The following is a 12,100-nucleotide window of genomic DNA, read 5'->3' as shown; positions in this document are numbered from 1 at the left end:
ACACGCGAGTCACCGAGACACGGTGTTCAAGGTGACAGCAGAAGCCCGAGGCTGGGCGGAGAGAGGCACACGGGACCCTGGCGCCGCCCAGCACCCTCTGCCAGGGGAGATGGGGAAGGAGGAGGGGGACTTCCTGTCCAGGGAGCAGAGGTGAGGGTCCCGGAGGGAGGAGAGACCTCAGCAGGGTCAAGGGGACTTTCCGGGTGGCCCTCAAGGAAGAAAGGGACCGTTTCCTTGGATTGAACCCGGGTGCTCTATCCCTGAGCCGCGTCCCCGCCCCCTTCAGCACACTCCACTTGGGGACAGGGCCTGAGGCTGGCTTTGAACCTGTGGCCCTCAGCCCCCCGGGGTCTCAGGGGTCACAGGCGTGCCCACCATGCCGGCCACTGTCGTTTCTGAGGGCTGCGTTGGGGTCCAGTCCGCGTGTGCCACCGTCCGTCATCTGGTCACCCGTCGGCATCCACTTCTCTGGAGCCTCTCCTGGGCAGACACCGCGTCCCCACCTCCCTGAGTTCCGGAAAAGGGTCAGTGACCCGCAGGGGCTTGAAGGACCAGACCGTGGCGCACCTCGCCCCCGGGGCCACAGGCGGGTTCACTAGCGCAGCTCGGTGGGCCAGGGGACGTCCACGCTGGTGGCCTCCCCAGGGCCGTCTGGCTTGGTTCCAAAGGTGGCTCTGCTCAGACTCTGAGAAGCAGATACTGAAACGTGTCATCGTAGGATTCGCTTCAGAAGAACGTGTGCTGTCGGGTCAGAACCAGCGGCTGGGGACCGGGGACAGCTGTGGGGACGAGGTGTGTGCCGGGCGCCAGGGCGGCTCCTGAACACCTCCCCCACGGACCTCCTCTGCCCCACGTCGAGGTGGTCCTGCCCCAGGGACGGGCCCGCAGCCCCCAGGCCCACCCCTGGGCCCTGGAGCAGACGGGAAGAGCCAGCTGAGTCCCCAGGGTCCAGTCTCCAAAGAGGAGGGAGACTTCTCCTGACCAGCCGCACCCTGCGCCCCCGGGTGCCCCCTCCCCACGCGTTTCACACAAAGCGCCTGCGGGCGGCCACCGCGGGCCCTCAGCTGCCTGCCCCGCGGCTGCAGAGGGGTCTTTGCACAGCACCCCCCACCGGGCAGCTGCTGGGCGGGGCCTGGCCTGGTGTTGAGCTCTGTGTCTTGGGTACCTCCAAGCTCCGCTGCACCTCGACTCCCGGGGACTCGGGAACAAAAGCCACCGAGCCCTGGAGTGGGACCTGAAGGCCCCCTTTCCCGGGGGCGGACATACCGAAACCATTTGTCAGAGGGTCAGCTTTCCTACAGCTAATCTCCCCGACAGCTGGGCGGGTGCTGTGTCCAACTGCTTCCCACAGCGGCTGCCGGGATGGCTGCCCGGGCCGGCCGCAGCTGCTGCAGCGCTGGGGAAGGCCGCCTGGGCCAGGCCGCAGCGCCCCACCCTGCAGCGCCCGCACCCTGGGCTCGGGCCGTGGCCCTGCCTGGGTCGGCCAGCGGGTTGCTGCGGTGTGACATGCAAGCGGTGCAGAGATGGCCCTGTGTGGCCTCCTGTGCTCCCCGCCTCGTGGCCAGCAGTGCTTCCCCGAGGACTGAGAGGCCTGCTCACGTGGGAGCGGGGCCTGGCCTGGCCTGGTCCCCACCCCTGCTCTGTCCTGCAGTCGCCTGGCAGAGGGTCCTGGGCCTGCGCCCGGTCCCCGGTGCCTCTCACCCCTTCTGCTTCAAACACAGAACCACCCCCATCCCGGGGCTGGCTACTGTCACTGAACATCACGCCTCGGTGACAGACGATCCCACATCATAAGGACATTTGAAATCGTCGTTCATGGCCACGGAGCGCTCCGTTCGTGGATGGCCACCGATTTCACGACCAGTCCCCCCACGAGTCCCTCTCGTGTTTCTGTGAGGGACATGAAGAGCACACCGGCCCGTGCTGCGTGGACGCTCTTGCCACACGGCTGCTCCGTCCCCGGTGCTGCCCCCACTCCTGGATGCACTCTGAGAGTGCAACTGCAGAGCGAGGTCTTTCACAATCGCAGGTTCAAGGCTCTGCGTCTGCAGGTCGAGCGGCTGTGTGCAGACCCAAGGCCGCGCGCGCTGCCGTCTGGGTAAACACTGACCCGCCGCCCTCCGCTCCACAGAGAATGTGCTGGTAATTTTCCTTCCCCTGGGGCTCTCCCGGGGGGGTCCGCGTTTCACGGTCAGTTCTTGGGAGGCCCCGAGAGCTGGAGGCCCGCGTGGCGCGAGACCAGAGCCGGGGTCCGTGGAGGGCGCCCAGCTCCCACCGGGTGCAGCCGGGGTGGGAGCCCGCGGGCGGCCGAGGTCTGGGCAGACGCGGTGCCCTGGTCTGGGCGCGGCGTGGGGCCGGGTGGTGTGGAAGGGGGTTGGTGGACGTGGTGAGCAGGCAGGACGGGGAGCAGCAGCCGGGGTCCAGCAAGGTCAGAGCCCTGAGGGCACGTGGGCGTCTCCTGAACAAAATGGCTCGTGGTATTCACCACAAGGAGAGCCCGTAGGTGGGACCGGAGCCCTCGGCCCGTCTGCCTGACCCCGCTGGGCCCTGGGCTCTGGGGCCTCCCTCGACCGGTGTGACCTCTGTGGCCTCACGAGAGATGGGACAGTGGCGCTGTCACTCCTGTGGGCGGGCAGCACCCCTGTTCCCGTCCACCTGCACCTCAGAGGTGTCACCTGCCAGATGTGATCAAGGGGACTGGGATCCATCGGCACGGCCCAGTCAGGCCCAAGACCCCGAGGGAGTGGCCAGGGGTGACGGAGACGGACGGGACCAGGCGTCCACAGGCCGCGGTGCCAGGCGCTGCCAGCAGGCGGCAGAAGCAGGAGAGGGCAGGGGACAGACTCGCCCTGGGAGGCCACCCTGGGCACCGTGGCGCCTGGGCGCCCTGACTCCACAGCGCCAGCCCCAGGACTGTCCTCCGAGTGGCCCGGCGGGGGCAGGTGGGTGCCGCAGCCTTGGGAAGCTGAGGCTGCTGAGCGGGCGGATGAGGCCAGCTCCTGCTGCCCGGGGCTGGACCTGGGCCGTGCTGGGCGTGGTGTCCGTGATCCCTGGGTGAACGTCTTCACAGAAGGGCGACCCCCGGGAGGCCCAGCCATCCGTCTTCATCCCTGGCTGCTGTAGTGGGCCTCAGGCTGCTGACCACACAAGGCTCACTTCTTGCTCTAGGGAGACCGGACAGGAGAGGCCCCCGGCTCACTGCTCTTCCACGAGGCTCTGCCCCCGTCCCAGGCAGTGGAGACCACCTGGGCTGGAGATGCCTGGGCAGCGGCCTGTGAAGAGGCCTGCGGTGGACCTTGAATGCCACTAGCGTGGACGCCCTGGCCCCAGACCTCTCCACACCGGCCACTCACCACACCCGGGGCTGCACCAGGCTGCACGGGGCCAGGAGCCACAGTGGAGCCACAGGAAGGCCCTGGACGGGGTCAGAGCCTGAGGCCTGCCCAGGCCTGCCCGGCTCACGCTGGCCGGAGGGCTTGCTGGGGCAGGGCTGGCCGCCCAGGGGTCCCGGGCCCCTGAGCCTCCGGCAGGTCATGCAGGGCCGGGGCAAGCGGGCGTGGCCTGGCCGCCCTGGGCTTTACCACCTGGACCAGCGGAGTCACCCTGGCAAAGCACCAGTGTCACGGCTGGACTCGGGGACCTGGGACTCTCGTGGCCTCCATTATTTCCTTTGGTTTTATTTTGTGTTCTGAGACCCACCTTCTCTCTTACTTGGCGACCATGTGGCCGAGCGCTAGGTACCGTGTGATATTCAGGTCCACACACGGAGGCTCCAGTCTGGGTGGCTGGCGCACACAGGACCTCACGTTCACCACTGGGCTGTGGGAAGAGCGTTTTGAAAACAGCGTGGTATCATTGGGGGGGGGTTGGAATCGAACCCACGGACACTTCACCACGGAGCCACCTCCCCAGCCCTTTTTATTTTTTATTTTGAGACAGGGTCTTGCTAAGTTGCTGGGACCTCGCTAAATAGCTGAGGCTGGCCTTGAACTTGCGATCCTCCTGCCTGAGCCTCCAAGTTGCTGGGATCACAAGTGCGAGCCATCTACTCTTTCTTTTTAAAAGCTGAATCGTGTTCTGCTGTGTGTCTGCACCACATTTTAAGTCCATTCCTCTGCACACGGACACAGGGTCATTCAGGAGGGGACAGGGGTCCTCTGCTCCCTGCAGTTCTTCTGGGGCTCTTCAGCTAGAGCTGATTTTGGGGAAAATAAATCAAACTTCTATTACGTCTATGTGTCCGTGAGGTCTTCACAAGACAGTGAGTCTGAAGACACTCCCCAAGTGGGGTCCACCCAGACCCAGAGCCGGGGTCTGAGGAGCCGAGGGCAGGGCTGTGCCTGGGCAGGAGCTGGGGCAGGAGCTGGGGCAGGAGCTGGGGCAGGTCAGTCGCAGCCCTGAGGACCCGTCTCTGTGGCCAGGTCCTCTTCCAGCCGGCACAGGAGGACCAGCCTCCCAAGAGCAGCGGCACAGCCTGGGGCTGCAGGTGGCCAGGGCCTGAGGTCCCGGCCTGGGCTCTCGCGGAGCTGACCGTCGGCCCTCGGGCACGGTTCTCTGCTACCCCTTCTCTGACGAGGAAGCCAGCCTCCGTCTGTCACCTAGGAGACCCTGGGTCACTGTGGGCCCAGCTGGGAACCCAAGGCCACCCCCACCTCTTCCCTCACCCTGGAGAACCGCATTCCCCAGGGTCTGGCCAGGGCGTGGCCATCCTCCAGGTGCTCCTAAGTGCCCGCTGGTGCAGGGGGCCGGAGCGCCTCCACGCAGCGCCTCCACACGGCGCTCTTCACAAGGAGGAGCACCCCACCGAGCGCTGGGCGGCCTGGGGGCTCCTCTTCCCTGTTGGAAGGTTGGGTCCACGTTGTTATATTGGTACCAGCCACACCGCCCCATGGGCCTTCTGTCCTGTAGACCCTGGCCTCCCCTCCTCTGCCCAGCCTGAGGGAGGAAGACCACCCCTCAGATCACTAGGAAGGAGGAGATGCTCCTATTTATCTCACGATCGCCGTTTACTTCTGCGGGAGACGCGTACCGTCTTCACTGGATTGTTTGTTTTTTGGAGTTCTTTATATATGAAGGCAGGGTCTCATTCTTATATGGGTTGCGATGGGTGTTTTTGGTATGTCGATGGCTTTTAAGTGACTCCTAGACAGGCTTATTTTTCTCGAGAATTAAAACACTTGTTTTCATTTGTTTTAATGATCATGTCTGCCTTGAATTTTTCTGAAAACATTTTTGGCAGAAGCCATAGGGCTAGACTCCAACTTAATATTGTGTAAGAAAATAAGAATTTCTGCCTACACTGCACTACAGCGGCCTCGCGCTCTAGCATCTTGGCACAGGCACCGAATTCCTTAGCAAGACCCTGAAAGTTCAAGAAATAAAACCAACAATCAGTAGGGGGTGGCATCAGATTGGAAGGTTCTGCACCACAAGGGGACAGTGAGGAGCCTGGGGAGGGCCTGGGGGGACGGCTGCACCAGCTCCCCCACCCAGGGAGGCCCAGAGAGCCCAGGCCCAGAGCAGGAGTGAGACTGGCCCAGTCAGCAGAGGAAGGGGCGGGCGGCACAGGGGCCCCAAGGTGTGACGGAGCGTCAACGTCCGCAGCAGTCGGGGACAGCGTCTCCAAACTTGAGGGGGCAGAGTGAACCAGGCAAACTTTCCCCGTCCACACGTGACCACGCGGCCCGTGTGACCACGCCCCGTGCACCCCCACGGGAGGGAAGGTGCACACCCGTGTGCGGGATGTCAGGATGCACCGGTGACGTGAGGGCCTGAAGGGACAGTGGGAACCGGCCTTCGGGTCACCTCACTCCGGTCAGAACGGCCATGGGGACAGAAGGAATGGCAAAGAATGTTGGCGAGGACGGGGGTGGGGGACGGCCCCTGTACCTTGTTGGTGGGCCACGCGCTCTGGAAAGCACCCAGGGATCGGACCCCCGTGACCCGTCCCACTTCTGAGTCCTGATCCAAAAAGTGGAGATCAGCACCGGACGGCGGAACAGCCACGGCAGGATGTCACAGCCGCACACCTCACAGTGGACAGGACGTGACCCCGGCAGGACGCCAGCACCAACCGAAGAAATGGTACAGAAAGTGTGTGTGCGTGCGCGTGTGTACACGTGTGTGCGTGTGTGTATGAGTGTGTACATGTGTTGCGTGTGTGCATGTCTGTATGCGTGAGTATGAGTGTGGCATGAGTGTGCATGTGTGCACATGTGTGTGCGCGTGTGTTTACGTGTGTGTGCATGAGTATGAGTGTGTGCATGTGTGCATGTGTGCACGTGTGTGCACGTGTGTGCATGTGTGTGCGCGCACGTGTGTACGTGTGTGTGCATGAGTATGAGTGTGTGCATGTGTGCATGTGTGCACATGTGTGCACGTGTGTGCATGTGTGCACGTGTGTGCATGTGTGTGCGCGTGTGTGCATGAGTATGAGTGTGGCATGAGTGTGCATGTGTGCACATGTGTGCACGTGTGTGCATGTGTGCACGTGTGTGCATGTGTGTGCGCGTGTGTGCATGAGTATGAGTGTGGCATGAGTGTGCACGTGTGTGCATGTGTGTGTGCGTGTGTGTGTGTGTGTGCGTGTGTGCACGTGTGCGTGTGCGGTTTCGCTCTGCCATTTAAGAGGAGAGGAGCCGCGTCCCTTGCTGGTGAGTGGAGGGACCGGGCAACGTCCTGCTGGTGAACAAGCCAGACTCAGAAGGTCCAGGCGAATGTCCCCGTCACCTGAGGAGGCTGGGGGGAAACCAGGGCGTCCTGCAGACGGGAGGGGGCTGGGGAGCGGGGCAGGAGAGGGGAGGACGCAGAGTGGGTGTCCAGGCGCACATTCATGAGTGCACGGGAGGCCAGCAGGGAGCTGAGGGCAGCAGGGAGAGGTGGCACTGGGGACGATGGTGGGCCTGTGCTGTCCTGTGAGCTCCGGCCGCAGGCCCCTGTGGGGCATGGTCAGTGGGGGAGCGGGAGGCGCGTGGTCCTGGGCCCTGGCTTGGGCCGTTTGGAGTTTTAGCAAGATGAGGACAGCAGCTGGGGAGGGCGGGTCTGCCCGCTCCTGCTCGCCTCCTGCCCACTACCCCCCGTCCTCCAGAGCTGTCCCGGGCTGTCTCCGTGGGCCTCTTTCTGACCATGACCCTTTCTTACAGCAGAAGGGCGTTGGGTGGGGAGCCTCTAGGACGTGGCCTGCCCAGCACCGGGCCCTGGGGACCCTGCCGCAGCTCCGCCCACCTCACTGAGCGTGGCCAGCGCTGGCGTGAGCCCTGGGACGATGGACCCCGTCGGGCCCCACTGAGGGCAGAGGAGGGAACGAGGACTTGAGGTGCGTGGGCCTCGTCCAGTGGCCACGACCCGTGTTCTGTGCACAGGAAGCCGTGTCCTTGCTGGGCTTTGCAGGAGGCCAGAACCAGCCCAGTCTCTGCAGCCTCGGGAGTCGGGCTGCAGAGGTGGCCACGTGCCCCTCGCCGTGGGCTGGTCCACACGTCCTTCCTGCCCATCTCTGAAAAGGGCGAGCCCCTTCCCCGGAGTGCCCGGGCCAGCGGCAGGGCAGCAGGGTGGGACCCAGGGGACTCCCCAACCCAGCAGACGGGAGGTCCCCAGGCCACAGGAAACGCAGGGGGCTGACCAGCGGGGCAGGGGGAGAGCGGTCACGACCCGGCGACACCCTGCGTGTGCAAGCTCTGTGCACACTTGGGGTGTGTTTTGTATTTCATATGAAAACGGTTATGGAAAATTTTCAAAATGTGAGCCACCTCTCACTTACAGAAAGACAGTCCTGTGACATTGGGAGGAAAAAGCGGGTGAATAATGGCCTCGCGCTGGAGGGGCCTCTGCTGGGGGCTGCGGCAGGACACGGGCTGGTGACTCACCCTGTGATCACCCAGGAACATCAGCAGGTGGGGGGCAGAGCCTCTGAGTCACCGCGGAGCGGCCTGGGGCGGGTTTGGAGACACGACATTTGTCATTTAAATGTCAAAGCCTTCGCTGGAATGCCGCGGCAGACAGCAATTACCAGGCGAGCGTGCCCGCCCACCTGCGCCAGGAGAGGGCGTGGGAGCAGCCCAGGAAGTCACGCTGCCTCACGCAGCTCCGTGGCCCTGCCACCTGGGTCCTCGGCCTGCCCCGGGCTGCGGAGGTGTGCCGTCCCTAACCAGCCATGACACAGGACTCTGTTAAGTTGCCGCCGGCCTCCCTAAGTTGCTGAGGCTGGCGCGGAACTTGCCATCCTCCTGCCTCAGCCTCCCCAGCGGCTGGGATGACAGGCGTGCGCCACCCGGTCCGCCTCGGTGCTCATGTCCTTAACGGCGGATTTTGGAAGGGACAGGTGTCCTTCCATGTTCCCAACTTGCTTTTTGAAACGGTGCCCAGGAAATACCTGCCCACTCCCACCTCATGAGGGTGTCCTTTCAAAGTCCTCTGGAAGGCCCCGACCGACAGCCAGGTCTGCAGTGCGTCCAGCACCGCCCGCCGGGTGGCTGGTGCCCTCGGGGCTGGCTGCCTGCGTCCTCTGGGCCCTGGGCTGCCCTGCTGTCTCCAGGGCTGGCCCTGCCCAGCGGGTCCTAACCCAATGGGAAGCCCCCGATCTGTCCTCTCTGTTCCAGTGGCTGAGTTGCTGGGGTCTGAGGGACGGTCACTTACTGCAGAAAGCGGTGCTGGGTGTGACCTGCTGTGGAGGCCAGCGTGGGCAGAATGACCGGCCAGCACCGCCGTTCACGCCACAGGAGCCCTAACTCGCGGCTCCCCGGTCTCAGGTCCCACGGCCGTGGCCTGCGGTCAGGTCTGCCCTGGGGACCAGGTGTCGGTGGGGCTGGCCCTGGTTTCCTGATGGACCGTGGAGGGTCAGGTCCACATCGTGTCCGTCTCCCTCACAGTCAGACGTCAAAGCACCTCGCCCACGGCTCCTCCCCTCCTTCCCGGACCCAGGCTCACAGTCGGGTGGGCAGAAACGCGGCCTGGTGACCTTCACGGGCCGCCCCCGTGAGTGGCTGTCCCGCGTCTCTGTGGGCTCACCCTGAGGACGGTACGGAAGTGACAGCAGACAGAAACGGGGTCCTCCCCCCTCCCGGTGGCAGTGCCGGGTGGCAGATCTGCCCCACGCCCCAGAGACGCTGCCCACGCGCAGCCGCGCAGAATCCCGCCTCGCCTCCCGCACACACGGGTGAGACCACGCAGGGCCGCGCAGTGCCACTGCCCTTGACCCGTGACGATGCCGTCAGGTGCGGACCTTGTGCAGGTCGGTGCCGTCCATCCCCGCGGGGCTCTCTATCAGGACGTGGGACCCGCTCGCCCCTTTCTCTCTGTGGGGAGCCTTCCGCAGCGCGAGGACCCGGGACGTGGGGTCAGCTGTCCTCCGAGGACAGGGGGCTCCTTTGCTGCCTTGTCCCCGGGTCCCAGGAGGCTGCATGAAGTCCCTCGTGCGCCCTGTGTGAGGGGAACCTGGGCCACCGCAGGGTCCTTCTGGAAGGGACGCCGTGGAGCCGGCGCAGACCAGCTGTCACAGACCTGCATCTGTGATCGGCGCTGACCAGCCCCTGGGTTCAGGCCGGAGGACAGTGGGCCTGTGGAGAGGACCCCCGGCCTCTGGCAGTGACCAGTGCCCAGGCAGAAGCAGGGAGCTGGACGGGCTCAGACACTGAGGAGGACCCCAGACTGGAGAGTGGCAGAGGCCTGCCTGGCTGCGGAGGGCGTGGCTGCATCCCCAGCACCACAGGCAAAGCACAGCGAGGGTGGAGGCCCGGGGCGGAGGCTGGAGGGGCCTCTCAGGCAGAGGTCTCCACAAGTTGTCAAACTGCTTGTTTAGCAACTTGAAAGGGATTTTTAGCAAATTTAAAACTAAGAACATTTAAACGATTGTAACGCACTTTTACAGTCTCACTCCTCGGGGACCACAGTACCCTGTCGGGAGTCACTAGACCAGTGTCGTGTGCAATTTCATTAATTTTCTCCATGAACATTTATTGAGCACTTAGTGTGTGCAGGGGCCAGGTTAGGGACAGCTGCATTCTGGAGCTGGGAGAGGCAGGCTTCAGTGACAGCCTCGTCCCTGGCCTCCACCTCCCCACCACCTTGTGGTTTCCATGGGAACCACCCAAGGTGCCCCCCTGCTCTCCGGTGTCCAGTGCTGGGGTGGAAGGTTGGTGAGAGGCCTCCTCACGTGGTCTGGCTTTACTGGGCCACTGCAGTGGGCGTCTCTGCGGAGACCTGGAGAGCCACGGGCCGGGTGCTGCTTCGCCACACACTGGGTGGCTGGCTCGGGTCGCCTGGAGGCTGGGGCTGGAGGCCCGGCAAGGTGTGGCTGGCCGGTCCCTCCCCAGGGCCCTCGTGTTGCCTGTCTCCACTGGATCCCCCCCCCACTGTGGGTGACTAGGCTCCCTCCCAGGACCCCACCTCAACCATTTCCCTCTGACATCACCACCTGGATGACCTTGAGGGGCCACCTGGATGACCTTGAGGGGCCGGATCCGCCCGTGGCAAAGTCCTGCAGAGGCTCAGTGTCCCTGCCGCGGGGACCTGCTGGGTCACAGGACCTCTGCGTCCACCTCAGCCACTCACGGCTTCCCGTAGGTGACGGGCACCGCTGGACACAGACCACGACAGACTCGTTCACGTGCCCTGGGACCTGACCGTCCACCGTCCCTTGCTAGTGAAACAGTCCCCCAGGGCCGAGGACCCGCTGCTTGGGACACTTTGAGTTTTGACCTGGCATTTTGGAGCTGTCCCATCCACAGAGTCAACTTGTGTCACGAGCCACCGTCCAAATCACATGTCATCGCATCCGACGGGCCCGGACGGGAAATCAGCCAGCACCTGCGGCTCCCACGCTTCTAGACGTCCCCGCAGCTGCCCGTCACCGGCCACCCAGGGGACAGAGACCTCACCTCCCCAGGTTGTCTTCTCCCCTCCCAGAGGACAGTGTCTGCAGGGACCAGGGACCAGGGCCAGAGAGGAGCCGGAGCCAGAGCCTGGCCACAGGGATCCTGGTCCTCAGTGACGCTACTGGGGACCGAGTCACCAACAGACATCAGGTCCTCGGGCAAGCCCAGAGGAGGCACACAGCACAGCACACCACACAGCACACCACACAGCACACCACACCACACCACAGAGCACACATCACACACCACACCACAGAGTACACATCACACACCACACACCACACACAGCACACCACACACCACAGAGCACACTACACCACACCACACAGCACAGAGCACACCACACACTACACCACATACTGCACCACACCACACACCACACACAGCACAGAGCACACATCACACACTACACCACACCACACAGCACAGAGCACACATCACACACCACACCACACACCACACAGCACACCACACCACACACAGCACAGAGCACACCACACACTACACCACACCACAGAGCACAGCACACACCACACACAGCACATCACACACCACACCACACACCACACACAGCACAGAGCACACCACACCACACCACACACTACACCACACACCACAGAGCACAGCACACACCACACACAGCACAGAGCACACATCACACACTACACCACACCACACACCACACAGCACACCACACAGCACAGAGCACACATCACACACCACACCACACACCACACAGCACACCACACAGCACAGAGCACACCACACACCACACTACACCACACCACACAGCACACACAACGCACACAGACCCCGCCCCTGTGCTGCGTGACCCTGGATTCTGCGGAGCGGCCTTCAGAGGCTGGGGAGGGCCACGGGTGCTGACCGCGGAGACTGGACCCCGCTCCCCATCGCCGGGCGCCTGAGGTACTTCATCTTGTTCTGTTGGGCCCTGGACGGAGAGCGGGGGCTTCACCACGGAGACACACCCGTTAGGGCGGGGGCTGCCCTGGAACCTGGCTCCTCCCGGCTCGGCCTCCCGGGTCACGGCCACCGTCTCAGGCTCCGATCTCACTTTACACGTGGGTCACCCCCGGCCTCTGAGTCCTCCTGGCCCCCACCAGAGTGGACGGGGGAGTCCTCCCTCCCGGGGGCTTTCTGGGCCTTTAAAGATACAAACAGTCGTCAATGCTGCTGAGACCGGGTGTCCGTCAAGTAGTGACCAGGACACG

At 63.9% G+C, this 12,100-nt stretch overlaps 1 long non-coding RNA gene across 2 annotated transcripts; it reads left to right on the top strand.

Moving 5' to 3' along the window:
* The first annotated feature begins 1,462 nt into the window (after positions 1-1,462).
* On the top strand, positions 1,463-4,229 carry LOC120888149 (uncharacterized). 2 transcript variants are annotated; one of them, XR_013430553.1, is made up of 2 exons: positions 1,463-2,142; positions 3,169-4,229. It is a non-coding gene; the product is annotated as an uncharacterized LOC120888149 (long non-coding RNA). The 2 variants fall into 2 exon arrangements; XR_005731636.2 differs by lacking the exon at positions 1,463-2,142 and adding an exon at positions 2,149-2,942.
* The last annotated feature ends 7,871 nt before the right edge of the window (positions 4,230-12,100 follow it).

The sequence above is a fragment of the Ictidomys tridecemlineatus genome, chromosome 15 (assembly GCF_052094955.1).
Source record: "Ictidomys tridecemlineatus isolate mIctTri1 chromosome 15, mIctTri1.hap1, whole genome shotgun sequence".
Taxonomy (NCBI): Eukaryota; Metazoa; Chordata; class Mammalia; order Rodentia; family Sciuridae; genus Ictidomys; species Ictidomys tridecemlineatus.
Note: the sequence above shows the minus strand (reverse complement) of the source record. Positions and strands in the feature narration are given on the sequence as shown.